The sequence below is a fragment of the Triturus cristatus genome, chromosome 4_2, assembly GCF_964204655.1.
Source record: "Triturus cristatus chromosome 4_2, aTriCri1.1, whole genome shotgun sequence".
Lineage (NCBI taxonomy): Eukaryota > Metazoa > Chordata > Amphibia > Caudata > Salamandridae > Triturus > Triturus cristatus.
Window position 1 is genome coordinate 761,787,751 of NC_140586.1, and position 24,851 is coordinate 761,812,601.

The following is a 24,851-nucleotide window of genomic DNA, read 5'->3' on the forward strand; positions in this document are numbered from 1 at the left end:
TGTAATATTGATGCTGATTTGAATCTGACTAACCGCGTTTTGCCTTCTGTATTGATTCTAAAATTCTGAATGGACCTTCATGGTTTTGACATTAGCTAATGCTCTGAGAAGGTTTCCTTTGTTAGTACTGGAGCCCTCGTCCATAGGTACTCACATGGCCCCATCCTGAGTTTCAAACCTTTGAATTTATTAGTCCAAAGCACAGACACTACAAATATTAACTAACTTACTGTTTACAATATGCAAACATGCTCACTCATACAAACATGCAAAATGTATTAGATTGCATTCAATTTTAGATTTGTAGTTGCCTTCCTAAAAAGAGCTACATCAGTAAAAAAATATGGTATTACAGTTATAAGATCCAGTAAAAGGATAATAAAAGAAAAATTAATACATTTAAAATTAAAGTCCATCTAAACTTATTTTAGAGATCCGTTCCCATCAAACGCTTGAAAAGAAAATACAGATATATGCCATAATAAATATTTATTGACAGGGGCAATATGAATTTTAGGACTAGTGGCCACATGCATTATGAACATCTTTTTCCGGTATCAAAGAGGACCAACATTGACAGCAGGGCATGACGTGTTTATTTGCCATGGGTCCTGTGCCTCCACGCAGCATAATAACCAGAAGCTCTTCTGATAACTGAACCTCTCCCAGCCTCCAGTGCAATTCCTTAAAGTGAGACTATTTGGTCATAACTTTATAAACAGTCTATGTGATTTATGTTCTATTAAGTTAACAAGGTACAGTTATGTGGCAATGTCTAGAATGTCATGATGCAAGTATGATGTAAAAGAACTGCATCATGACTGGGAGTTCTAAATGGGACCAGTATTAGTCTGTATGCTGGAGGTTGTTGCAGCTATATCAGTATCTTCAATAAAGTTCATCAACTCAACTTGGATTTATGTTTCCTGATTACTACAAATTTTGGCGACGAGGATTAACTACCATTGAGTTGTCATTAGTACTTTTCCCTTTGTCAATCTCCTTTTGTTGCTTTAAAGGGAAGAGAGCCAGGAAACAAAGAATCTCCTATGTGGTTAAAAGAAAAGAACCAGGTTTGGGTAGACAGAGATAATATGAGGCTTAGGGCTGCTGAGTGTCAAAAACATAATAAGATTGCTTTTGACAACAGGAAAGGCGTTAAAGAACAAGTGTTTATGGAAGATGATTGGGTGGTGGTAAAGAAATTTGGATTTGTGAAGAAGGGTGAGAGCAAGTTTTCCCAGCCTCATAAAATAATATCTGTCAAGGGTTCGGTGGCTAAATTGGATGATGGAAGAACCTGGAGTTTTGGAAATTTATGTAAGGTTTCCCATTTATAAATAGATGGAAAACGTATGTATATTGTGTACCATTGTAGAAATTCATGTTTGATTATATTAAACATAACTGTTAATAGATGTAGTAAGAAAACCTATAGCTTACGGTTTATACTTATATATTTTGTTCTTTGTTATGTTTTTTTGTGTTATGTAAGGGGGGAGATATGTGGCAATGTCTAGAATGTCATGATGCAAGTATGATGTAAAAGAACTGCATCATGACTGGGAGTTCTAAATGGGACCAGTATTAGTCTGTATGCTGGAGGTTGTTGCAGCTATATCAGTATCTTCAATAAAGTTCATCAACTCAACTTGGATTTATGTTTCCTGATTACTACAAATTGCTTTTGATTAGGCATAGCTGAATCATATCTTATGTAAAGCTTTACTTTTTAGCTAGTATGTTTAGTCTTGAGTAAATATTTCTTTTCAAACCAGCTTAACAGCTAATTTAACTTAATGCAGGACAACGGGTTATAATCCGTTCCTGAATGCCTAGATATGTGTATGCTTGTTTCACATTCTTTTGAATGGTGTAGCTTCTTACAGTATTGATACTGATTTTGGTTTGAATTAATTCTCATAGAGAATTAAGTGGGGAAAGACAAAGCTGATATGCCCATCAAGTTTTGGTCGATATGCTCGTCAACTCTGCCTCAAACTGGTTTGCATTAACGGAAAAAGACTGGCGTACAGAAAGATGAATATTAAGATCTTCCTCAAGATATTATTCAAGTAGTCCAATTTATTATATGGTACACCTTCTATCTGATATAGTAAGGTCAGTGGGGATTTTACCTCATATTCTCTGCACATATAGACTAAGCAGCCTGTTCACAAACTGCATGTGTAGTACATTTTTTAGTATTAAAACAGCTCTACTAAACATATTATAGAATGCTATTCTACACCTCTGCATCTCCTATCTTCTCTGTGCAGAGATCTCAGCCACCACTGTGGAGATCTCCGCACACATACATGTTTTTAATAAATTTGGGAGGGACACGGGAGTGGCTGGAAAATAGCAATACTTACTACTAAATGGAAGGGACTGAGGGAAAAATAAGGAGGGGTTCAGGAAATGTAAGAAAGGGGTTCAGAGAGGGGGTGATACCCACCCACAAAAGACTAACCCCCATTCCTATTCACAAACTGCACTTCTAAAGTTGCTTCCGCCAAAAATGACCCAAAACAATAGTAAATGTACTCCATCTCAGAGCTATAGTAAGTCCAGCACCACATGTGGATAACCACTGATACTAAAACAGCCTCTCATAGATTATATTGGAACCAACAACTTAAATTATAACCCCATTGCAAATTATGTTAATGAAATTACATTATTTTATATAATTAAAATTAAAATTACATTTAATTTAATATTAAAAATATATACATAAAACATAATAATTAATGTATTAAAAATAATTAAATAACATGATTTAAATAAAATAATAAGCACTTTTATTTTTTAAATAATTTAAATTATATTAATTCTGAACATAACTTTTAACAATTTGTATTACATAATCAGTAATTATGCAGTTTATACTTTAGGTAGGATATTTTAAAGTTAAAAAGAAATGTTGGTGATTTATATAGAAAGGCTTGCAACACTTACAACACATCTGGAAATGAAAGGATCGTTGTTTTCAACTCTACCACCCATCTCCAGCAGAAACACCATTCAACACAAACCAATCACAGTTAGGTTGACCAAATAGGATATTATTTCACACACCAAGCATCTTTTCCTGCTATCACTATGTCAGTGACTGTGTTGTTAGTTGTGTCTCTATTTTTGTAGACTAACTATTCAATAAATATGTTGTGCATGGCAAGAGAGGCTGTCATCGCCAGATACTACTTCTCACCTGATGCAATCCTTGACATGGTTCCAGACTGGGAGCTTGATTCAACTACATCCCACTCCCAGGCCATCTCTGCCTATGTCAAAATAATAATCCCCTCCATTTCATGGCCACTGGGTCTATCCAAAGTATCACCTCTGATGTTCACATCTGTTAGAAAGCAAATTATTAACTGGAGTGGATGATAGTCTACAATAAATAATAAAGTCACTAACCTGTTGTTTCCAGGCAAAGGTTTCAATAATTTAAAAAGATGGGGGACCCCTGGTACTGTTAACAGGATCAATCAGACAGGTATAAATTAGAGAAATATTTACAGCATTTAGAAGTATCAAAAAAGTCAAAAGCACAAGACAACAAACATCTTACTCAAATTTATAACTAGAGTAATATTTAATTAAAAAAATGTCACCAAAACAACAGAAATCCAAATAAGGGTGACGACTTATGAATTTAAAAAGATTTAGGAGACAAATTGCCAGGAAAATGTTTAGTACCATTTAGAAGTCACTGTTCACGGGTAATCGGACCTGAGAGCGATTTCAGGTTGACTTCAATGGAGCTCGGTCGCATACGCCAAGCAGGTACATCCAAGTCAGAGATTTTATCTTGGGACTCAAACTCTGAATTGGAATTCAAAATCCTCCAACAGAGCAAAGTTGCAGGCTGCATCTGAGGAGGCAGCTAGTTATGGCAGGAAAAGCTATGAGCAGGAAAAGTTCAAATTTTGCATCCAGGTAAGTCCACTCGTTGGCTGAATACTTTTCTCTTTGTAGCCTAGTCAAGCTTTCAACTTTCTAATGTAGTCTTATTTTTGGAGTACAGAACCCTCCAGGGGGAGAAGGCTGTAGTTTATATCCTATTTCTTCAGCCCAGAGAAGTTGCTCCTTGGTCAGATTGTCTCGCGTAGGTGGTTCTGGTAAACCAGTGACTGGAAGTCAGAATTTTATTAAGTCCCACAGCTTTGCAGGGATTGTAGGGTAAATTTAGTTGGTCCCAGGACCTTCAAGACAGCACTTAGGGGTCAGGACTCACGCCAGTAGAGGCAATGAGCAGGGTTCAGTCCAGGTCAAGTTGTAACTTGTCAGGTGAGCACTTCAGCTTGCTTTGTCACTGTATCCACAGAGGAGATCACCAACCTACCCTTGGAGTACACTTCTTTTTTCTGAGTTCAAGTGGGATCAGGTCCAGTCCTGCAGGTCTCCTCATAGGTCTCACCCAACATGTTTAAAATCCAACTTCATCATTGAACTGGAGTTTTAATAAATATTAAAAGTAGTGGTTGAACCATTTGTAATAGCTGGCCGAGAAGGCTAGCTCATTCACTGATACTGAATTGGAAGTCATCTGCGAGGGGGTTATTGAAAAGTACCCTTACCATTATGGGGGTCCAGAGACCTACCTGAGGAAGGCAGCACAGGCCCAAATCTGGCTGACATTGCCATGCCATGCAGGGAAGTGGGTTCCCAAACCAGGTGGGCAAAGTTCTGCTGCAAGTGCTGGGTGAACCTTTGTCGCAGAGCCCAAATTAAGACCCAGGACATTATGGAAGTGTCCTTCAAGCCTCATTCTTAGCAGTCATGCATGACACCACTCTACAGGAGGAAGTTGAGAGCTGCCTGGCTGACCCTCCATGCTCAGATTAAAGAGTTTGGGCAGCAGATATATTGTATTTTTTTTTATATTCATTTATGTGCATATTTGTTTTGAAAGTAGTGTCTTGTCATGTATTCACATGATGACTGCTGTGATAACCTGTCATGCTGTATTTAGCATGTGTCATTTGTGTGTTATGAAAGGCTTAAATGTTTTACTTGCATATTTAGTACTTTTTTTGTTCGGAATGACTACTCATATTACATTTACACAATGGAAATGCTTGTAATGATCTATATTTTGAACCACATTGTCGTACATGTAACTGATTCCCATGCACTTTTCTCATCTAAAGTTAATAAAAATATTAATACCGAACTTCAGTATTAGTGATCTTTTTAGCCACGTGTAGTGGCTCAATAGACTTTTGCATCCACTCCAGGATTTTGGAGCCTGTGTTTAACCTTATGGTCACAGGCTCAAATCCTGGTGGTTCCACTTAGCCTTTCCTCCTTCTGACATTGATAACAAGCATTTGCAATGCAATAGGTCTCGCATTTGCGATAGTTTAGGTTATTGCCATTGTAAATGCCTTTTTATGTTTCTGTTTTGATTATTAGCACATAAATAAAATGCATTGTCATTTACAATGCCAATAGCTTAAACTCTTGTAAATGTGAGTCCTATTTAATTACAAAGAAGTGGCCGCCATTGTCCCGAGCTGCATGGAAAGTGAAAGCGCGCATGGGGCACTGAATGTTACAGGAAAGCATGTTGTGCCTGAAGTCGGAGAAATTCATTAAAGAAAATAGTGCTTACAGACGAAATAAGACATACCGGGTAACAGCAGAAGTAAAAGGGCCAGTCCTCATATAAGGATACAAATGAAGACATGGCGGTACTAAGGAGAGACTAACAAGCTTATTAACGAACCAGAAGCCAGCATTTACTAAGGACAATGACACAAGCCAATGAAAAATACGGGCGGAGAGTGGGCGGAGCTTCAAGTCCATACTCTAATATAGCATGCCTCGCAGAGCAGCTCATGCGCTGCACAGGCTCGACATAAAAAATGTTATTGATGGCCCATTACAGAGTGGCTTACTGCCGCTCGTTTTTTTTTCAGTTTAAAACAAAGCACTTAGCATGATACTTCTTTTTGCCAGAGTCTGGCGCACCCCTTAGGGTTCAGTTAATGTCCCCTGTTTGAAGACCCCTGTACTAAGGTGTCGGGATGCACTAAAAGCGCACAGGTGGTTTTTTTTTGGAATGGCCAAATCTCCTCCAAACAACAGTCAAAGCACTCAAGAGAGTGTCTATCAGAGTACAAATGAGAACTGCATTATTTTACACATGGTTACTAGAGAACTGATATTTATGGAGAAACCTAAGCTGTACAGGTTACTGTACACCAACTGCAAGTCTCTGGTTGGTTTCTACCTAAACTGCACTTCTATCAAGCGAGTCATCAAGATAAAAGTGAAGCTGGAAAGTCAGAAACAGCACAACTGTAAATACTATATAAGCAGCAGCTCCTCTAACCCTTAGGTCGACAAAAACATCCTGAGTCAAATGGTGCCACAATCATAGGAGTTAAGTTTAGTTTTAGCACATTTATACAACTGGAATTTCAAAGTCCTACTGCTTTAAGACCTTCATTGAGAAATGTGTCTAGAAACATATGCATCAACGTAACAAGTAGTCAAACTATCATTTACTCAATGGTGCTCTGGTTGCAGTATTTATATGGATCTAAGTGCTGGAATGGCAAGAAACACATATCTTGAAACGTGAAAATATGTTGAATATTTCTTCAAAGCAATAACACGACTTTTGGGTGTCCGAGAGTCTAACGTGAAGCCTACTACTTAAATTGCATATTCTCTAGGGACAACAGTTTCTCTTTTTAGCATTGCAATTCCATTCTCACCATGCTGAGCACAAAGAGAGACACTCCTCTAATATCACGAAGGGGATGTTTCTCTAAATAATCTCAGGGGCAAATTTACAAGACCCTTATGCCAGATTTGCACCGCCGTTATGTAACTTTTGTGATGCAGAGGCGTCGCAAAGCCAGCGCCATGCTGCGGGCTATTTACAACGTGACGCATCTAGAGAGATGCATCACGTTGTAAAGCCCTGCGCCACATGTGGCCGTTCCGGCACAGGGGGGGCGTTCCGGCGCAGGAACGCCTCCGAACAGTGGCTGAGTGAAATCTATAAGATTTCACTCAGTCACTTTTACGGCCATGCTGCGTCAAAACCCTGCGCCTGCTTGAAGCAGGCGTAAGGATTGACGCAGCATGTTACGGATAGGGATACCCCGAGTCTTGCTGGAGCTGTGTCGCGCTTGTGATGCAACTCCAGCAATGCGCCGCCTTTCCGCTGTGGGGATGCGACATGCATCTGCCCATCCGTGCACCACGGTGCGCCGCATTGTAAATGCGGTGCATCAGTGGTGGCACACGGGTGGGCAGATGCGTCGCAACTCTTCTGGTGCATCCCTGCTTATTAGCAGAGATGAGCCAGAAGTAGTAAATCTGCCCCACAGTGCATAAACTCACTCCACGATTTCCTTAGTGTTTTTGTTCCATGATCCCAGCTATGGTTTACGGTGTAAGCAATACAAATGATGTCCCTTTAAAGCCCTGTACATTACCGTATACCGTCCGAGAGGTGGTAAATGCTACGCAAACACCAACATCAAACCTTGTATCATGAAACATGCCTTTCCTGGACCGTTCAGCCTTCTGACTTTATTATCTATCCTGAAATAATCGTGGCCTTCTTTCTGCAGTAAGCGCCTCCGGAGAGTCTTTTATACAGAGTATGTTGGGCCATATTATCAAGGAAGGCGATAACATTATCGCCGCTTTGGCGGCAGGAAACTGCCGCCAAAGCGGCGGTAATGGGCTTGATAATATGCCGCAGAGAATTCCAATCGAAGCCCATCTTCTGGTGTGAACCTGGGCTTCTATGGGAATTCACAAGGGCATATTATCAAGCCCATTATCGCAGCTCTAGCGGCAGTTTCCTGCCGCTAAAGCGGCGATAATGTTATCGGCGTCCTTGATAATATGGCCCGTAGTGTTTCAATAAACCCTCGACGCGAAGCAGCACCATACCATACGAAGAGGCCACTATCGTCTAAGGGGGGCTGCTTCGGAAGGAGTTTGTGCAGAAGCATTTGCATTCTTAAATATGGGTTTCACACAGTAATAAACCATTACAGTACATTGTGGGCACTTCCTCCGTCTACTGTGGTGCGTTGTTTACATATGCTGAACATTGAGGACAAATAGAAAATGCCCTGCTGTTAACAGCATAAGAAGCAACACACATGTAATGGTTGGTGCGGGTTGCATGCTGCACAGCGAGCGGCTGTCGGTCCTTGATGAGCTTGTTACTAGATGATGCCGATGCTCCTATGTTGTTTTAAATAGCATGTTGTAGCTACCGGAGCCGGTAGGGATTCATATCAGTCATGCCACACTTTGGTTATTCTTGTTATTGCTTTCCTTGTTTTGGAGGGGGTAGGGGGGAGGGGCAAGTGGCGTGGTGCATATTACATACTTTAACAATGTTGACCACCGCTCTATACCACTGTATTGTTGCCTGACTAATGCTGCCTATTGCCTGGTGTTGTTGCTCTTTTGTCTTTGTTATTAAATTAATAAAAGAGAAGAGCGCCATATCACTGTGGGGATTTGCAAATAAGGTCCTTTTGAGAAATGCACAGCCAATAAAAATGAGTATGGAAACCTTCACAACATTTGCATGCGTTCGGAAAGCCCGCTGAAGAGTGCTTTCACTGTGCCGTGCCAATTAAAACACTCTCCACTCCATAACCGACTCCTACACATAGACAACGTGGCTTTTCAGAACACAAACGATGCCTTATCAAACCAATATAGTGGGGTCTTTTGTGATTGAGGGGCACAGATACAATGTAAAATCTTATGGGCGCATTTGTTTGGACTGCGGGATTCTTTCCTACAGCAACACTTTCCTAGCTATTCCTTCTCGCCGCACGGCCACTTTCAGAACAGGCAACAATTGCAGCATCGGTTACTAATGCGAATGAAAAGAATGAGGTTTTAGCACATACTCAGTACAAAGGAAAACATAAGCAAAACAAGAGGGAAAGAACACAAGATTTACAATAATAAGCATTTGATAGTGGAAGCCGTGGTAGGCCTTTACTGAGAGCTTTCAACCCAGAACAGACACATGCAAGGGCCAAGGGTACTGGACACTTTCCAAGGGGATAACAACAGCACAAACAAGGCAAAGGTGAAACATAAAATCAAAATAATCCGAGCACTCATGCCACTCTCAGTCATTAACCGCTTTTCACCAATCACTGAGACCAGTTGTGGAAGGTAAAAGGCCGCAGATTTATCCGAGCAAACACTTCAAGGGACTGCTATCAAGAGGTTATTCATTTTAATCACAGTCTATAACATTAAGATGACAACATTTAGTAATAACAACCAATGGTCCACTTGCTGCGAGTGTCTGTTATCTTGGGTATACTCCATACACTTTTTAAGCTTAACCCTATGAGTAACGCTCCAAGACTTCACTGGTCTCTAGGCTGCGTCTGCCATGCTTGGTTCGGCCGGTAAACCATCAGTTAATTTTCCAGTTGGCTCTGTCATTTGGCATCCCCCAATCTCATGATTTTAGCAGATGCCTCTATCGGACCAAACTATGACTATAGGATCTTTGTTCTGAAACATCTAATCACTCCTTCCCACTACTCTTTTACAATTTGTTACCTTGCTTGGTGAAGTGTAACGGAAAAATTACATTTTCTGCAAAATGGAGGATTTTTGTCTGTCTGGCAGAGGGGTGTGGGCGCTCCTATCTGTATATTTCTTCTTTGCTGTAGGGTGGTTGGCATATATGACCCGCTCACCCACGGTCCAATACCTAGGGTCAATATCCCTTTTCACACCCTTACACTTTGGAACTCATTGCTCCCCTCTCCATTCCTGGCACTCGCCTGGCATTAATTTTTTGCGCACTTCACTCTTCTGTTTTTTGGGACCCTTTGTGTGTCACAAGAACAAAGAGGCACAAACTTCAGTCGACGTTTAAAGGACAGTTGTGTGCTCAACTTTTGCTTCTGTGACTTCCGCTGTGTCATAGCTATGGGAGCCCCAGAGAAGCTATCATCGTGTAGCGGGCCATCGCATCCTCTAATCTAAACAGAAGCTGGTTAGGCAAGGTAGTCTTCCGCACCAGTGTTCGGGAACTCACAGTAACATGCAAATTGTGAAAGTGCTCAAGAGAAATCTGCTCCCCGCTGAAACCAACCCCTAATTTACCAATGGACGATGACGCCAGCCAATGAAAAATATGGGTGGAGCTTCCACGGTGCTTCCACATCTGTCTATACTACAATATGCCTCGCAGAGGGAGCAGCGCATGCGCTGCAACGCTAGGCTCGACCTAAAAATGACCACCAATGAGCAGGGTAACAATAAACATCTGTTATTTTGTGCCGATATGTTACGTTACATTTCCATTTTGAAAAAGTTAGTTGATGTGATACGAACATTGTGGACTTTTACCTGACTTCCTAACCGCCATTTACTGCATATCCCTGTGGCACCCTGGGCACTCTCAGCAGGGCCCCCACTCCACGCAGTGTCTGCTGCATGCCACAAACATTCACATGGGTGAGACACAGGCCCCTCTTCGGCGTCTCAGCACCTGTTGCTGTGGCAGGGAGGAGGAGGAGCCGTGTGGGTCGATGGGAGAGGTGGCCAGTGATTAGGGACAGTATTGGGATAAGCGGTATTGTGGTAAGCAGCTTCACGCTTAGTGCAACCCCAGTGCAAACCTCCTGCATCTTGCACTTTTACTCCCCCTCTAGGTGCCAAGCACCTGGCCACCCTGACACATCTGCAGTTAGATGATGTACTGCACCAGTGAGGTGTTGGACAGGTCAGTGAAGGCCCTTTGAATCCCTGAACTGCCAGAGTGCTGGGAAGGCGGCAAGGGTGGAAAACTAGGCAAACTGCTGTGGCAAGAGGGGCAGTGAGCGACAAAGTGAGTGACATTAGAGTGTCGTCATGGTGGCTGAGACTGGCAAATGCAGAGGTGGCCATACTAGCTGGAATATGGCTTGTGTCCTTACAGGGTGCTCCTCCGCTTCTTCTGTGGACCATCTATTACAGCCACTGCCAAATTAAAGAGACACTCCATTTGCCCAATAGTGTGTCAGTTGTGTAATGTAATGTAATGTCATGTATGTAATGTAATGTAATATAATGTAATGTATGTAATGTAATATGTTCTTATATAGCACTCTGTCACCCTACGGGTATCCTGGCGCTGAGAGAGTTACCTTGGTGTTACCTACATACTAGTCATGCAAGGGTAGATACTAGGCAGGGGAGGACAAGATAGAACAGCATATTTCTCCTCTCTCGGGAACAGCCAAGTTTTCATTTTTTGAGATTGTCAGACTGTCTGATATCCATCATGAGGTTGTTCCATAACCGGGAGGCCACCGTACTGAAGGCTCTCCCTCCTACTCTAGATCTTTTGAATTTTGTGGTATTTATTAGATAGGCTGAGGAGGAACGGAGATTTCTCGCGGGCAATTACCACGACAATTTTCTCTGTAATGGTTTAGGGCCCAATTCATGAACAGCTTTAAAAACAATGCAGAGAGACTTAAATTGTATTCTTTGCTGCATAGGCAGCCAATGTAAGTCTCTCAGTGCCAAAGATGTAGAAGACCTGCGTTGTCGATTTAACGCCAGTATGGCTGATATGGTTTGTATCCTTTACAACTTCCCTATCAAGGAGTTTGGAGCTCCAAGGTGCATGGAGTTACAATAGTCCAGCCTGCTCATGATGACACTCCTCACTATTTCTATTCTAGCTGAATTGGGAAGTAGTGGGAGGATCTTTCTTAGTGCTCTAATTAAGGAGAAGCAGGTACCCACGGTTTTATTCACCTGCGAGTCCAGCTGAAGATTGTTGTCTATCATTACCCCCAGGTTACGTACCGATTTAGTTGGAATCAGTGGTGTGCCTGTGGGGGTCAGCTGGAATTCGGTAGGGAGTAGGTGGGCTATCTCACTTGAGGTACAATAGACAACCCCTGTCTTGTTTCCATGAAATTGAAGGTAGTTCTTCCTAAGCCAAATGGTAGTGCATTGCATGCACTTGTCGAATTTATCCATAGACACTGATTGGTTCCCTTCCACTGAGAACACTAGCTTTGTGTTATCAGCATAGTTTATTACTTCCACTCCAAAAGATCTAATAAGGGGAATAAGTGGTTTCAAGTAGATATTATATAGAATCGGGCTGATGGCAGACCCCTGCGAGACGCCATGTTGAACAGCTGTCTTTATAGATGAAAAAGTGGTGTCACAGTGCTACAGTGAAACAGTGCAATAGAGTGCAATTGAGCTGAAGATAGTAACCCGACTTTAGAAGTTACATTTGAGCAGTGCTTCAATGACTCGGGACTCTAAACTACTTTAGGCAGCCAGCGGGAAGGACAAGCTGGTGTCTCATCCTCAGAAGTGAAAAAGGCAGGCCTCCGTCTTGTAGGTGTCCCCCTTGGAAAAGAAGCAAGAGCCTCCATCAAAATTGGGATTTGTATCAAAAAGTGTCAAGGGCAAGAGTCTTTTGCCATTCATTTCCGAACAAAACAGGAAAGGGGTAGGCTCATTAAGGGATACTATTATAATCTGGTAAACCACACCCCTCCCCCAATTCAGAGAGCTACGTTCCCAGACAGTGGCGTAGCTAGACCTGTTGCCATCTGCAATAACTGCTTTTGCCGCCCTGCTGCCGGTAAAGGGGGGGAGGGTGCTGGCGATTCCTGTGCGCCCTGCGATGGCCACAGGTAAGAGCTGGCAGCCGCTGCCCCCAAAACTTGTGCCGCCTGGGTGTACCGCCCCTCCCCTTGCTGCGACACTGTTCCCAGAGTCCAAACAAATCATTAGAGGTTAAGGCAGCTGGCAAATCCCTTCTGACAGCAGCGGGTGTCGGGTAGGAGGAGGAAGATCGCAGATTGACAACTGTTGTGGCTGAATATGACCAGCAGTACGCACCATCCAAGAGAGAGAGAATGAGGACAAGCTGATAGATCATCATCCTGGAACCCCAAGGTATCCCCCTTGAAGCAATGTCAGAGGAGTCATGAGGTGTGAGGCATTTTAGAAAAAATTATCAGCCATCACCATGGCTAGGAGGCTACATGTGGACAAACTGGATACACAAATTAATGTGCTAAAATCGTTAGCAAAGTTCACAAAGGCAACTGATGTCAAATTGGGGTGACTAAACCAACTAATTATGTGGGCACAAATATTTGCCAAAGACAAATCAGTGAACCAATGTGACTCAATAGTGAATAAATTAGTAATTCTACCGGATGTCATGTCAGGTTTCATACAGGATATGAAGCATGCTTCGCCATAAAAATCATGAGGATGAATGGAAGAAAGGACAATACTAAGAAGGAAAGGAGGAATGGGAGAAAGGGCAATACTGCTTTGTCTTTGGCAAATTCAGAACCTGCAGGGCTCCACCTGTTTTCCCCCTCTAGGGGTGTCTCACAACACTGTGGCTCCTCATGTTTTCTCATCTGATCACTTTCTTTGTTCCAAATTACATTTTCGTTTCACCCCAAACCTACTGGCTGGTCTTCTACCATGGTCCATTGATGTTTGGCTTACTGAGAGCAGCAATCAGTGGGATTTTTGATTAGTCTCACCATAACGGTTAAGCCTAAGCATCCTTCACTCTTTGATCTCATTCTGTCTCCCCCTATCCACCTGACTTGTTGGTCAAAGTTGGTCAAACTTTTCACATTTGTCTTTTGACCCAGGGTAATACAAAAGTCTCTTAGTGAGCATACCCCGTTCTTGTTTTGTTCGGAACTTAATGGCAAAGGACTCTTGCCCTTGACACTTTTTGATGCAAATTCCAATTTTGATGGAGGCTCTTGCTAATTTTACAATGAGGACACCTGCAAGGCGGAGGCCTTCCCAGTAGCGGCTGCCATTAACAAAGGGTGGTGAGGCGGGTAGAAGGAGCACTGGGTGGGAGAGCACGCATGAGGGTGGGCATGTTGCTAACAATACATTTTAAAAAACGTAGCTGACACGGCCGGCCGCCTGCTGCATTGCGTCGCTCATTCCTGGGCCCCAGCAGCCCCTGGGACAGATTCCTAGCCAATCCCTGCACTGCAGAGCAGCCTGGGGATTGGCCTGTGTAGGCAGGAAAGGCGTCCTGCTCAGGTCATGGAGTCTGTGGGGGTTTCTCCAGCCCGGCTGCTGAATGCAGCAGGGTTGGGGAACCTAAGTGTGCATGTGTGTTTTAGTCAGCCTGAGACGGCTGGCCAAATACACATGAGCAATTAGGGAGGGCACAAGCACTCCTCCTCCACCCTCCAATGCCCCCCTTGTAAAAGCATGCTCAGAGCCGGCAAACGATAAATAAAAGGATGCTAGAATATCGTATTATTTTTGTGTTTGCTGGCTCTCCGGCAGGCAGTGGGGCGACGCCTCCACTGGGCCTGCCTGAAAGTCAGATGACCAAGGATACGCATCACTCAGCCCCGGCAATACCAGTGAGCAAGTGGAAAGTACAGTAAACAATTGCTTATCAAAGAAAGTCTTGTATGAAACACCAGCTGACTCAGTATGCAACCAAAGTAGAGATTACAAACCTAGAAATGGAGGAGAAAGGAGTGGTTCAATCAGAAAATGCCCTCAAAAGAATTGAGAGCAAAAACATGACTAACGAATAGTGTGCCCTCTACTGGAATAATAAAAAGCAACTAAACACATTTAATAACAAGCATTGGCATAGCTAATAGGTCTCTCCTTTGGGACCTAATAAGTGTTTAGCCATGCAACAGTTGATGTTGCACCAAGTATATTGTGCTGGATAACCAAACATGTATAAGTTCCCAAAGGCGAGACCTATTGGCTATGCCAAGGGAAGCTAAACCCCCACTGTACATTCATCACACATATGGCTTTTCATTCTATGCCGAAACGGAACATACATTTCTGTAACCCAAGGAGAGTCTGGATTGTATGGGGGCAACCGGGACAATTCAAGTTAGACAGCATAGAGTATGTGCACCGAATTGCACGACTGATTCAGGTCCAAGAGTTTGTGTGGAAAGTATCCCAATAAATATTGAAATGAGAGAGACAGAAAGACAGACATTGGGAGTAAGAGAATTAGTGAGCGGGAGAGAAAGACAGAGGGAGCGACAAAGAATGAATGACAAAGAAACTGAAACAAAAATATAGAGATGGAATTTGGGAATTAGGAGAGAATATGAGGGGAGGAGGGAGAGAAAGCAAAACGGTGGGGTAAAGAGAGAAAGATGGAGGGGAGGAACAGCGAGATGCAACAATGTAATAGACAGGTGGGAAAATATTGAAGAGATAATGCTGTGAGAGAGAAAGAGACCAAGAGAATGCAAGAAAGGGAACCAAACCGACAGTGGAGATGACAGATAAAAGAGTAGGATAGAGAGGATATGGAAGTAGTAGGAGAAAAAGAGATCAGTGGGGAGGGATATAGAAATAGTAAACCTGGAGGTGGGTGGAAGAAAAAGACAGTGAAATAAAGAGAAGGGAAGGAGAAACAGGTAAAGAGTGGAGGAGGAGGTAGTAGAAGAGGGAGTGGGGACTTAGGGAGGAAGAAATACATGGAGAAGGCCTGAGAGATGAGAGTGTGCAAGATAATGAATAATATAGAGACGGGAGAGAGATAGTGGAGGCGAAATAATGAAAGAAGAATTTTTCTCAGGTGGAGTTAGGTTCGAAACAAAAACCAAAAGAAGGAAAAGGAGAGTAAAATACAGAGGGAGGTGTGGGCTGAGTGAGAGAGAGGAACGCTTATAGAGATGTGCAGACAGTTGGTAGAGGGAAAGGGAGAAGGGGAGAGCATCGTGGAGAGGCCAATGGAACTAAGGAGCAGGGAATTTTGAGCAAAGGAGTAAGTGAAAGGTCTAGAGAAAATAGCGAGAGTAATAAAAGAAGAGGAAGAGAAAAGGTTAAACAGGGAGAGACTAAAGTAGAGTGGAAGACCAAGAGGGAAGGGCACAGAAACTAATTGGAGTGGATAGGATGGGGTAGAGAGAGAGAAAAGGGGGTAAAGAAAGAGTGAGATCGGAGTGAAACAGAGAGAGATGGAGAACAGTAAGGGAGAATGTGTCAGCAAAAAAAGGGAAAGGTGTAAAAAGGGTGGGAGAGAAGGTGAAGGAATGAGAAACCAAAGAGAGAGGGAATGGTGAGAAAGACATGTAGAGTGACGCAAAAGAGAAAGGAAAAAAAACAGAGACAACGTGTTTAAGTAAAAGTGGAGAGGTTTCATTATGTTTTAACTAAGAATAAATATAAACTGATAGCAGCATGCGACTCCAAGTGCAGAAGCGTTCCTTGTACAGAGATGTAAAATGAATATTTTTTTTACTCAGTTGCTGAAGTAGAATTAGTGAGCACACGCACAGGGCGAGCAGACAGACAAGGTGCCAGTGAGAATGAACTAGAAACAAAGTGCTCGGTAAATGATTAGGAGGGAAGGAGCGAGGGGTCAACAGGGAAAGGAAAGACGCGGGGAAGGGTGGGGTGAGAGAGCATGAGTGTGTGTGAGGACAGTAAAATATAATGATATGATCTGAGAGATGTGTTTTAAGAAAAGTGTGCATATGAAAAGCAGCCTGTCAGAGTATGGGCTTGACCTCCCCTCCCTAATCATAGGTTTACTCATAGACAAAACTCCTTCCCTCTCCCATTCACTCACTCACTTCAGGCCAAGTCGTCCCCTCGCTCTGTCCCTCTCTGTGAAGTTCCCGAGACAGAGTCAGATATCACGCCTCTGACGGCAACGTATCCAAAGAGCACTTATTTCTTTCTGACGGGGAGAGAGCCTGCTTTGCAGAAACTTGACTGCTCCTGAGCCTTTTTCGATATATAAAAAAAATTCAGATAACACATGAAAGCACTTTTTGATGACTGATGTGCAGGGCGCTTAGGCTGTTATCAAATCAGACAAACAGCGATAGGAAGCAATATTGTGATAATTGCATAAGGTTGATATTGTAAGTACGTCCTCTTGTGTAATTCAACAACAGCATTTTTCTCCAAAAGTTCCAATTTATAACATAGGGCATTAAATTCAAAACGTTTTGTCAATGTTTCGAGCCAGTACAAACTGAGAGAAAGAGCATTCCCAGGCTAACATGTTCCAGCCCCAGTGCCCACGGGCCAAGGGCATGGCGATCAATGCGCAATGCAAAAACAACTTAACAAAAAGCCACTTGTTGGGGGCGAAGTCACCCTCTGTTGTGGCAGTAGCAGCAGGGTGCTAGACAACAGAGGCGGTGGCAGGCCACCGTGCCCCTTTCTTAACACCCTGCCACCAACGCAAACAAACTGAGAGCGACGCCAACTCTGCACTGGACGCGAAAAGAGAGACGACAAGGAAGTGAGGAGAAAGAGCAAGACAATAGGAGATAAACATAGCAGCTAACGGGGAGGAAGCGAGGAAAAACTGGGAAGCGAGGGAGTGCCTGGAGGAAACTGAGAGGGGAGAAAAGGCTAAAAAAGGACCCAAAAAAGAAAGGATGAGTTAGCGAGAGTGTAGTATCTTGGTTATAGTGCTGTTCTTGTCATTCACTGCTCCACCTGTGGAACACTGTGGAGATGATGTAATATGGAATGTTTATCTATGAAATGCACAGTTGGAGAAGGGCTGAGCACCTTGCTGGCTGCTCCTGGTGGGGCTGAATACTACAGTATTACTCATCTTGTAACCAACTTGAATAAATCCTCTAGAAACACATCTACCTGCCTGGAGTGATCACTACAATTTATGGCGACGAGTTGAACCCAAGAACCTGCTTCTGCTACCTCTGAGGACATTTGGAGTACCTACTCTCAAGATAAAGCAACTCCTGTATCTACAGCTGCACTTACTTATCTACTGGCAACACATCAGCCCCACCAGTGACCTCCACACCGGTCGCCCTCTACGCAAAAGTGCCAGTTCCAGTCTACGCAACTCAAGTCTCTGCTTACTGGTCCTACAACGTCTGTTTCTGCGTGCTGTTCTTACAGTGTCTCAAAACGTCTGTTCAAGCTGTTCCTACAGTGTCTCAAAAGGTCTGTTCTTGCTGTCCCTACAGTGTCTCAAGACCTCAGTTCCTGCTGTCTTCACAGAGTCTCTGCAACCAAGGTAATTGATCTGCCTTTTTGTGTAAAGTGATTTGTTCCAGTCTACAGTATTTCAAGCTGCTCACAAACAAGCATCCCCCAGCTGCTGCCAGAACAAGATTAACGAGAGAGATGCCCAAAAAAAAAAAAAAAAAACAGCCGCTAGAATTCCAACTGACAGTTTAGCGCAGGTTGAATTTCCCCAACTGCTGCCAATAAAAAAAAAACACTAAAAGAAAAAAGAAGAAACCAGTAACAAGTACCTCTACCGTGACTCGGTTGCTGGGTGAAGCTGCCGTTTTATCTGTGAGTACCGATTCGTTCATTTCTGCCTGAATGTTTGTCTGCCTTCTGCTGCGAGGGAATTCCCAGTGTCTCTGTGCCGATCCGCTCTTCCCCGAGGCAGCTCTCCTGATGACATATTAGAATGTCTGTGGGTACCAGCGGTACAGGCAGCACGCTCCATGTTGACGTTGTGTGTCTAGCGTCACAGTAAAGTAAACTGCTTTGTTTGACAGCGTCTTGGAGAAACCTTTCCTTGTTGTCAAGAGGGGGTCTCATCATCGCGCTACGTCGCGCAGTGTTGTGCAGCCATCTTGTTCTTTCGTTCCCAGGGTTACGGGAACACAATGCAATTGAGCGTAATTAAAAATTGAGAATATTTTTGTTCCGAGTATCCCCAGTGGCTGCCACAAACAGTTAAACCAGGGAAATACAAACATTGAGTCAATTGCTCTGAGTGCCAATCCTTATTCTTCTTCTAACGCTGACGCCACACGTCAGACGCTCGCTGTGAGGCTTGTGGTGAGGAGTTACTGCGCGTCTGTGCTTTGTGGACAGTGAAGGAACCGTAAGTACAATGGGATTTGCTTTATTTATTGTACACCAAGGGATTCCGATATTTTCAACAGCAAAGCACATCGCCATTATTAGCGCGTCATTTACAACATCAGTGTAGAAATACTCCCAGGGACAGTGACTTTGAGCTCAGTACATGGGAAGTGCAGTACAATGGAAAAGAATCCAGAACTAGGATGGATAATCCTGAACCAGGACAAAAGTCCCAGAACCAGCGGTGGACAGAACCAGCAGGGGACAAATGTTCTCTCAGAAATAGTAGAGGACAAGGGTTGTCCCAGAACAAGAAGTGGTCAAAGGTCGTCCGTATTCTAGTGTCATTACCCCACATATGTTGTACAATCTGGGTTATAGTCTGATCATTCCAGCACACAACGTTTTTTATTTATTTACCCCTCAAAGTGCACAATGTTTTTACCTCCACACGAGGTGTGTCACGTAGATTTTAACTTTCGTCACGGTGCACATTCTTTTTGCTCCCTCAAGAATTCCGTGGCGTGGGTCTTTGTCCCATTTATTACGTGCACAATGTTTTTTACCTCTTCACGAGGTGTTTCACGTGGGTTTTATTCCTGCTACTCTAGTGCACAACATTGACCTCTCCACGAGGTATGTGTCTTTTATTACAGTGCACATTGTTTTTACCTCTTGATGGGGTGTTTCACATGGGTTGTATTACCGCTTCTCCAGTGCACAACTTTGACTGCCGTGCACAATGTTTTTTTACCTCTTCACAAGGTGTTTCACGTGGGTTTTATTCCCGCTACTCTAGTGCACAGCATGGACCTCTCTACGAGGTATGTCTCTTTTGTTTCAGTGCACACTGTTGTCCCTCACCTACATGCACATTTCTTGACCTCTCCGCGAGGTTTGTTTTTGGGTTTTTCCCTTTTTTGTTGTGCACATTAATAGACCTCCAATTGAGGTATATTTCACGGTCCTACACCCTCACTACTTAGTGCTTTGTATAAACCTCTCTTGTGGTTGCCTTTGCACGTTCATATTTTACCCACATGGGTGTATAGTTTGGTTCTTTTCCATTAACTATACTGCATTTATCCACGTTAAACTGGGCGCTTTTCTCTCAACTCTGTTTTCTTTTGCATTCTCAACACTGTAGCCCAACATGCAAGTGGTGCACGCGCAGCAGCGCCAAAAGTGAAAGTAATCACGCTCCAGATGGCGCCTCGGGCGCTGAAAGCTGGCAGCTGTGCACGTTCACGCTCGCGTGAACGCAAGCTTTAGGCCAGCATAAGCCGGTGGGTAGCACTTTGAAAACGCACTTACTAAATGTCTCACCTGAGCAGCGCATGTGCTGGCTCAGGAGAGACATAAAAACGGTAAAAAGAATAGAATCCTTGGTTTAGACTTCACTAAGCAGGAACCAAAGACTTTCCCAGTGTTTACCCAAAGATAAGATCAGAAATAATTTCCAGACAAGTAAGAGATTAAATGAAATGATGAAGCAAAAATTGAAGTAAAGGACTTTGCCTTGTTAAAAGCAAGGTTACCACCGGCAGCACAAAAGCATGATACTGTGGGAGACAGCAATGGCCAAAAGCCATTATTAGTATCAGGTAGAAAAAACAAAGGGACCGACCATGACGCAGTAGCTGAACATTCCACAACACCGATGCCACAGGGTTGGGAAGTGTTAGTTGAACAACTTATGCCACCTGCCACCAAAAGATTGAAATTTAGAACGGGCGAGGGGGAGGAGTAACCAAGAACTCTCCATTACAATAGAAGGCCCGATGAGTCAAAAGAGGAAAGTGGAATGGTTAAGCACAACGACAGGGCCCAACCTGTCTACGGCACTCCCATTAAAACAAGAAGCACCTATAAATGAGCCCCTTAAAGTCCTGTTGGAAAATAACAACCCGAGTGTAATAAAGGTCTCATACAAAGACATAAAAAGTATAATGATACAGCCGGAGTTTGCCTCAAGAGGAAGATGGGACATACTGAACAGAAAGAATATTCTAAGATTGGCCTCACAAGAACCTGACTTGGAGAAATTGACATCAAAGGACATTGAGTATGTGGTCTTTAAATCACCGGGACGTAGGGAAATAAATGTACCAAAAGTTGCTACAAGGAGGATTGTGTTGCCCAACACTTTCTAGACAATAAGAGCCAACTGTCCACATGGGAGTATCAATTTGTCTTTCGACATGCCTGATAGACAACCCACAATACTGAACCCTCTTGCAGCTGCCACATGCCAGCTCTCTAGGGGTGGAGCTCCTGGCACCAGAACTCGATTTGTATTGAGGAATGCTTAAGGGGCACAGGAAGACGTGTCTCAGGGAATGCTAAGCCCTAAACATGCCAAAGATGAAAATGGTTTAAAAGTGACAGGGCACAGAAAATAACTCTCAGTAGCGGCCCATTCCATTTGAGAGGAAGAAAACGAACGCCTGAGGTCTCAGCCAAATAAAACTGTTAAGGAAACATGTTGCCCCCCTAATTGGGAATGAAGAGCGGGGTGTTTAAACCAATGCTTCAAATGGAAGTAAAACACACGGAGCAGGATCAAAGGCCCAGGAGATTAAATTCTGCATCTGGAATGTGAGGGGATCTCAGATCACTAGGACAAATTAAAGGACTTGACATAATCTGCCCACAGGAAACGTTTTGTTTGGATCTGGAGCCTTTCTCTGGCTATATATTGACTTTGCAGCCCCCGCCCTGACATCCCTGTGTGAAGGGCATCCAAGTGGGGGGTTTTCGATTCACATGAAAAAAGACCTGGCTATCAATGTCGCTACAATCTGGGCCAGTAAAGGAGAAATAATCTTTATAAAAATTGACCAAGTCAAAAGTTACATAACTAGTGGGTAAACATCTACTTGTACCCAATGACACTACGGAAGCGCTAGTCAACAGGAATTCTGGAGGCTCTTCAAGAAGGGCTAAGGTGAGAATTTCCAAAAGCGCTTGTACTGGTTGGAGGCTACTTCAGTTTAAATCTACTTTAGAATAGCAACCACGAGGAGTACAAAATAAGGAGGATGCATACTGGAGTATCCAACAAGTGATTTTGCTGGGTCAGAAATGAAGAAATTTAAAGAACTGGTTAGAGCCCTAGAGGCCCTAGGGATGCGATATCTGAACTGCAGAGATTATACTGATAGTCCAGCAGCATACAAGCACATCACCCCATTCAGGCTAGCTACCCTGGATTACCTACAGTCATCAATAGAGCATTTCCACAAAATAGAGGACTTTCAGTTAAAACCAAAAATATACAGTGACCATGCAGCTATCTCATGTAAATCGACCACGATCATGGAAAAGCCTCAAAGGATTAGGCACATCGGCAATAAAGAAGATATTGCCCAGATAAAAGGAATAAATTGGAGGTTAGAAAAGGCTGAGATAAACAAATCAAAAAATATCTGTGTTTAAAAAAACAGGGCTATGAATACAAGAAGGAAAATGATGTAACAAAAGTTTGGATTAAGCTAGTTGAAACAATTTGGTAGAGGACCTGGGAAAAGGTTTAGACTCAGATTGTTAAAGACTGGCACATCCAGCTGGTCAGAAGGCATGAAGGCTAAGAAAAGAACTAAAGAAAGACTTCACTTGCCTCAGGAAAACTTATTCAGACATGAAGAGTATGAAGATAAAGTTGATACACTAAGGTGAGCTCGCTGGAAACAGAAATGGGCTGACAAACTTGCTGCTGAAGAGCTGATCTGGGCTAAATTGCACACAGCACTCAAGCAAAATGATACCTGAAAATTCTGGAGATTAGTAAATAAACTTGCACAAATTAACAAGCCTAGGAGTTATAACCTGCCCATATAAAGCAATTGTACCTCACGACCCCAAGGATAACTACTCCAAAACTAATCTGTTGACATCACTGGTGTGGAACAAAAATCAGACACTAATCACCCCTACAAATGCAATTTCTGGGCAACAAAATGAGACTCAAATTCCCCACCCTGCAGCATGATTGAAAGTAGTAAGCAAAACGCAGAAGCCTCCGAGTGAGAACGCATGGCCGAGCGAAGCTCAGGTGGGAAAGAGAGGGTTAATCAGGGATGTAGGCACACCTGGACCAAATGGCCAACCTACCCTTTTAAAATCAAATATAACTCTCTGGATGCCAATTTTAAATTCCCTTTTTTCAGAATGCTACTTTTGAGGCATAGTTCTGGATAGCTGAAGGGGTTCGATTTTAGTGCCTGTATACAAGAAGGCAAATAAACTGTTGTCCACAAAATATAGAATGATAGCCTTGCTGGATAAAGAAGGAAAGTGTTACGTAAGATTAACAAACAGTGAGCTTGAGAAACTAAGGGGCATATTCTCAAGGAGTTATCGCTGAGTTATCGGCACCATAGCGCAGCCAAAGTCACGATAAAGTTATCGCCCCATTCACAAGCTGTTGCAAACATATCACCAGTTTTCCGATTATAGCATCCTCAAAAAACATCGCCACATATGACCCCGGCAACTATCGCTAATGAGATGCAGAGTAGGCGTTCCCGAGCAAAAAGCAGCGACAACACCACTCCACAATATTCTCAGCGACCAGCCAGATTGGCGATAAGATCACAAAACAGGCGATATGGCGCGTTAGCAGCAGGAAATTAACACCTGCTCTGACCTGGTGTAAAGTCGGATGACAACCGGCAGCAGCCAAGGGAGCACAGCCCAGAGCCAAACATGAAGAACAACAGATGCAATGGAGCAACTGAACATGCAGCCCGGATCCCAATAGGGCAACAACACCCACCACCGCCACCACTCCCAGGACCTCACCACCCGCCCGCCCCCCTTTGGACAAAGAGAATGCACATCAACACCATGAAATCATGAACCAAACAAATCGTCTGAAGTCGCACAATCACAACACCTAACATACAGGTGCGGCCAGAAAAAGGGAAATCATACATTCATATCATTTAATCCAAATAAAAACTTTATTGAAGATTAAACAAAAAACAACAATCTTGAAGAGGCACGGCGGGTCTTCTCTGGGCATTCTGTAAGTCGCAGCCTGCAATACAGATAAGAAGGTGTGTCATGCACCCAGCAAAGTACAGAGAGAGAGAGCGAAAGAGAGAGAGAGACAGGGAGAAAGAGAGAGAAAGAGAGGGAAAGAGAGGGAGAAAGAAAGAGAGAGAAAGAGAAGGAGAGAGAGGGAGAGAGAAAGAGAGGGGGAGAGAGTGAGTGAGAAAGAAAGAGAGAGAAAGAGAGGGAGAGAGAGGGAGAGAGAAAGAGAGAGAAAGAGAGGGGAAGAGAGTGAGTGAGAAAGAAAGAGAGAGAAAGAGAGGGAGAGAGAGAGAGAGGGAGAGAGAAAGAGATAGAAAGAGAGGGAGAGAGGGGGAGAGAGAAAGAGAGGGAGAGGGAGAGAGAGAGAGGGAGAGGGAGAGAGAGAGAGGGAGAAAGAGAGAGAAAGAGAGAGAAATGAGAAAGAGAGGGCGAGGGAGGGAGAGAGAAAGAGAGAGAAAGAGAGGGAATGAGAAAGAGAGGGAGAAAGAGTGCCGACACTGCAGACCCAGGTCTCACTGCTCACCTGCAGCCAACGGTGTGTCTCCAACCACGTGCCGGTACACACTGCAGTCCCCCAAGTCCCTCATCTGAAACAGTTGCCACAGACATGAATGGCAGAGTCCTTACAGTAGCACACGCCATCCGTGCTTGCCCGCCCCTGCGCACACAGGCTGCTGCACCCCAGCCCTTGCCGCCACCCAGTGGTGGTTGCCCGCTCCTGCGCAACCAGGCCTCACTGCTCACCTTCCGCCACCGGTGTGTCTGCAAGAGGGCCCACCACGTGCCGGTGGGAGCTCCAAGCCCAGGGCCCGTGACCATGGCACCCTCCACATCATGCAGCCCCGCACTTGATTCTGGGTCTTGATTTCGCTATGGCAGAGAACATATCAGTGCACCCGGCTTCATCGTAGGCTGCACACCTGCTCAGCACTAGAGGTGCCACTAAATCTGTGAACGGC